This window comes from Morone saxatilis, unplaced genomic scaffold (genome assembly GCF_004916995.1).
Source record: "Morone saxatilis isolate NCDOM2014 unplaced genomic scaffold, NCSU_SB_2.0 Contig1, whole genome shotgun sequence".
Classification (NCBI taxonomy): domain Eukaryota; kingdom Metazoa; phylum Chordata; class Actinopteri; family Moronidae; genus Morone; species Morone saxatilis.
The window spans coordinates 8,920,204-8,925,819 of NW_023339651.1; the positions used below are offsets into that span (position 1 = coordinate 8,920,204).

The 5,616-nt window shown below is 36.5% G+C and overlaps 1 protein-coding gene across 1 annotated transcript in view; it reads left to right on the forward strand.

The window, feature by feature from the left end:
* vti1a (vesicle transport through interaction with t-SNAREs 1A) overlaps nucleotides 1–5,616 on the forward strand; it is a gene marked incomplete at its 3' end in the record, with an annotated part of 37,306 nt that overhangs the window by 1,097 nt on the left and 30,593 nt on the right.

Genomic DNA, 5,616 nt, shown 5'->3' on the forward strand with positions numbered 1-5,616 from the left:
ACACACTGGACCTTTTAAGTGTTCAAGTCAAGTCAATATGTGTTGTTTCATACTCTGTTTTGTTGGATTTGCTTGAATTTCTTTCCTGTATTCACCACATGGATTATGCAGCCACTTTATGTAGTGCAGTCACATGGCTGGGCTTGATGTACAGCATGTCGGTACTCGATACCTTAAATAAGCCCAGTACCAAGTAGAAACGTCTCTAGTTAAACAATACCTGCATTAAATCCTTTTTGTACCCAGATCTAGAAAATAAAAAGAACTATTTCTGTGGTTTTCAGTCACTGCAAGCATTCATTGATTTACTTCAACATGTGGTTGGCCCATTATTGTCTGCAGCTGGCATCTACATACAGTCTGTGGTGGTAAAAAGGGTTTTAAATTAAGTACCCTACTGGTATTGGTGTCACTTTGAGGGTACTGTATCGTAACTTTTTAAACAACACACAGCAGCTCGAAAATGGCATGTTCAAACTGTAAATGATTTTTCTTTGCCATGTATGGTCAAAAATATTTCCCGTTGTATATTATTAGCTTTATCGGATCGATACATGTTCGTTACCGGAGTATTTTGCAACCAATATCTTGTACATTATCTTTCACCGACAACTTTTTGTTAAGTCCATAGTACACGGTGGATTAAGACAATAAATGAGGGAGACAGTTGAGGGACGACATGCAGAGATGATTGATCTGATTTAAACTTGCAACCTGATGACGGATGTTAAATCCTTTATTGGTCAAAATAATGTATTGGTGCACCTTTTGACCAAAGCACACACTAAAGCTCAGTGTGTTAATAATAAATAGGCACAATCTGATACTCGTGCAGTACGCACAGGTAGGAGCCTATAGTGGCACAAGGTTTTATCTTTTAAATAATAAGCTACATTTCTGTTCCATCCATCTATATTTATTTATATTTATACATCAAAAATGTTGTTACAGACAAGCATTTTGTTGTAGTGGAGTTATTGCATATTACTGACTGTGAATTATAACTTATTTCCAATTAAAGTGTGTGTGATGGTGCACCTGTTTTACCCAACCTGTTATCTTTTCTGAGTGTAGTTCCTTTTTTTTGGATTTGCTTGTAATGTTCATTCAAGATGTCATAGCAGATATACACACAACCTGTTTTCCCTGCTACATCTATAGAGCTGAAGTAGAGCTTAAAAACAAACATCATGACTGAGCCATGGTTGTGCCAGTATCACACAGTAGCCTTTTTGTCCCTGTGGGTGTACCTGTACTTATTTACATAGACCAAACACTGTTTTTGCCAAGCACATACTATCTTATACATTCGAGTTGCTTTATCTCAGTGAATACAAACCAAAGTCGGAAGTAGAGGGAGAGAAAGAGTCGTTCTGCACAGCATATCTTAATTTAACAGACTTTTTTAAATTCCACTCGTGTTTTGCAGTGTGAAATTTACTGCATGTTTTTGAATTAGCAGTAAGTGCACAAAGCCGAAAATATGCAATGAACCCCTGTAAGTGCGGTGGTGCTGGTTGAATTGTGTTGTCCACAACTAGTTGACTGCTGCTAGTAGTTTGTTTTCAGTTTTGAATGCTAAAAATTGCTTCCAACCCGTACTTGGAACATGTATCTCTTTCTCTGGACTTGCTCATTGGTTTTTCAAAGGACACTGCCTCTCACAAAAACTCGCCTGACTGAATATTTCTGGTTTGGAATTGGCATCTTTGAAGATTCGTGGCAGCCCATTCGACAGTGTAATTCCACATTGCTTCCTCTCGCCATCTGTTGACTGTGTCAGAGTAAGCCCATATGAATATGTACAAAGCCAGGAAACGCATTACAACCATAAGTAGTTGTTCAATGTCTTCTGCCACCAACAGAATAGTTTACAGTTGAATTTCAATTCCCATCCTTCTCATTAAGGTTTTTCTTCTTTCCTTTCTTAAGTCCCTCTGGCTCTTCTTCCTGAAGTGGCTGAATTTTCCCCTCGGTTTGACAGCCCTCTATTTAATACATTAATATAGCTCCAGACAAAGGGCTTTTGTCATCGCTGTTGTTGTATCTCTCTATTTCACATGTGCACAATTGCTGATAATGGCCAGGGCATGTGGAAAAACTGTCCTTGACTGTCTTCATTCATGTAACAATCAAATGAACGTGTGTTTATATATTTATGTTACCATCCCCCCAAAACCTAATGTTCAAGCAATATTTGGATAAGAATACAGTGAAATGTTAGGCCTTGTTCCATGAAACATGATTGCCATTTTTCCACCTTTGAGTGTTTGTGGCAAAAGGTTGCCTGTCAATCACCGCAAAAAAAAAAAAAAAATTAAGTAAAAAATGATTTGCCAAGCCGCACTTCTTCTTCATTTGCCTTACTATTGTGTACAAAACTCCTCATCCATCTGTCAGCGGGTTGTAGTCTTGGTAAATATCCATACATATTTCACGGCCCTCCAGCTCGGGCCTGAGTTTGAGCAAGAAAGCAGCATCTCACCTTTCAGTGAATCGCCTCTGGCTGTTTACTGTGTAGGCTGTGGGGTTGGACACAGGTTTTAAAAATGAATTTGAGGATTGTAAAAGGTAATGTTGGCCCATGGAGCTTGAGAAATAAAGATCTTGGCTTAGTTATCTTTTTTTAGAATATTGCAATCCCACAACTTATAGCCTTGTGATTTGAAGTTTTGTTGACTTTGCATTTCAATTATTTAAAATACTGTTAATTATTTATCAGATTAAAGGTACGACTCTTGGTTCATGATTTATTTGTTTTAAACATATTTTTCAATTAAATGGTTACTTTTGGGAGCATATCTGAAATGGTATTAATTTAAAAGTGAAATATTTGAATTAATCACTGTTAAGATTTTCTGAATAACTTTGAGAGAGACAATTGAGGTTGGTCCTACTTGGTCTTGGATCACTTTATTTTCTGCTTTATATAGTGTAATACTGACAGGCTGATTTCACAGAGTGCTCCCACAAAGATGCCAAAGCTGATTTAGTAAGATTTAATAAGATAAGTCTGTGGGTTTCCATAATTCCTCTTTCTGCTGAAAATAGTTTTTCTGTCTGCTGAAATGTCTGTTTTGTTTTAGCATACAGTCACTTTTTAGTATACATTATCTTCTAAGATGTGTAGATTTAGATGTGCTTAAAACAATGCTTTTTTGGTTTCCCTTCAAGGACTCTTGAAAATTAAGGCCGCCATCTATGTGCTGATTTTTGTTTTTCATATAATGAAATAAATTGTGATGATTTGGGCTGAAAGTAGTGACGCTTTGTTCATGATTAATACCCATACACTCCTGAATAAAATGTACGCACAAATAAATTCTACATTTTTGGGAGTCTTGGCAGGAGGACTTCATAGACAGAGAAGGCCAATGGGCCTCTTTTACAAAAGACATGTCACAGTAGTATATAGAAGATAACACCTGAATGTGTGACAGGTACGACGGAGGAAGGCACAACTTGAAAACAATGAGGAACTCCCGGCACACTGTTTCACTTACTGCTGGAAGGAAGTTCAGAGAATATTTTATTATTTATGACGTTTCGGTCTGTTGAAGGTCACATCAGCTTTATGGGCAGCATGACAACACTTTCATACATATATACACATATAGGAGCTGCCTCAGTCATTTATTTGTCCAGTCAGAGGACTACAATGGTGAGTTTGACAGGTGATCATGTTGAACCACTCACAGCACATATGTCACCAGTTAGACAATAGCACTAAAAGAACACAAAAAACAGAAAGATTGCTCAATACAATAATGCCAATAAATCTTACACAACATCCAAAAACTACAAACTGTCAAGTGAATTTAAGAGAAAACATACTGAAACATCACAAATCCTACAGCGTTAAGTTAAATCTATTCATTAAACGTTTTTAATTTAAACGTATCAACTCCCAAATGGCCCACTAGTCACAGGTCAAGGATGTATAATCTCATGAATAAACAAATATCATAATTACCAATTCATCAGTGAATTTCTACAGTAACATCAATATAATTAAAATGGGCACATTGTAAAGGCTACGAATAACATAGTGCAGAGGACCAATATATTTAATCAGTGCATATATTCAACAATCAAGTGATTATAAAAAGTAAATTTCTTAAGAAAGTTAAAGGGTGTGATCTACAGACAGTACGGGGGACAGCGACCAACCATTAGTAACCCATTTTAATGAGGTGAAACATGGTGTGCTCTCCCACGACTTTTGTTGGATTGAATGAGTTTCAATGCCACCCAGGGGCGGAGATCACGGCTTGTTATTAAAAACAAGGGAGGCATTCTGGATATTCCCTTTACAGACCCTGCCTCCAATGGGACTGAACGATGAACTAATAACCAATCTTATAACTTGTGTGAATCTTTCTCTAAAAGGTCGGTTACGTGGAGGGCTCTATCTATCAGATGAATACCTACTCCAGTTAGTGTATTCTGGAGCTGAGTATTAAGCTTTTATTAATATGTCTATATTCACTTTTTACAGGCGTTGCATTGATTAAATCTATTGGCCCAATACACTACTTTATTCTTAGCCTTTAGAATATGACAATCTCGACTATATGGATGTTAGTGTAGAAATTCACTGATGAATTGCCGCTTAAGGTATTTGTTTAATTATGAGATTGTACATCCTTGACCTGTGACTATTTAACTGTCATTCAGGTAAATAAGTTTCATGCATGAAAAAAGGTTTTCTGTTAGACAAACCTTTGTCCCTGTTTAGTTTATGGAACGTATTTAATATGTTATAATGCTGTAGGATTTGTGATGTTTCAGTATGTTTCTGCAATTAAACTGAGGGTCACAAGGTCACACATGTCACAGTAGGCAAAGCACGTGTGTAAATAATAAAGTAAATGATGCCTCAATTCCTCTTCCTGCTTTGGTTTGAGAGTCCTGGTATTGTGCATGGATGTTGGTTCACTGTCACACTTTGCATGTCCCAAATCCATACTACATACTAAGTCTAAACAGTTTTTAACTATACTTAGACCACACAGTATACATACTAAATACAGTTGATTTTCTGTGCTGTCGATGGACACTGTTCTCCCACAATGGAACGAACATAAGAAATGGAGGAGCTTCTCACAGCTGGAACTTGTGAAAAGTATTAAATCTTAAGAGAGACACTTTGCTTTGTCTGCGTGAGGTTTAATTAGCAGTGACATTCCCGAGTCACAGTTTGATTGACGTCGGTTGTTACACATCGAATTGTTTCCTGTTAGAATAAAATGGTAAAGTATGTAGATTTTTCTTTTTTCTTTTTGTATACTAACTGCTTTATTAGTTTACTAAGCCGATTAGCGTGTAGTATACTGTATAGAATTATTATATAGTGTGAACAGCTTACTGGAACACTTGAATGGAACAGAGCCATTGCTCATGTTTTTGATAACACTTCTGCTTTTTGTGTTGTAAAAAGGTCTATTTATGATTGCATACTGCAGTCGTTGGGTGGATTTTGGATATTAACAACTAAACAATAGTTCAAATGTTGAGTATTTCTACTGTAACCTCTGTATTAGGGCTGCCACTGCTGTGATTTTTTTATTTTTTTTGGATGTATGGTAATTTGTTTGATTAATTGATTAATCATCT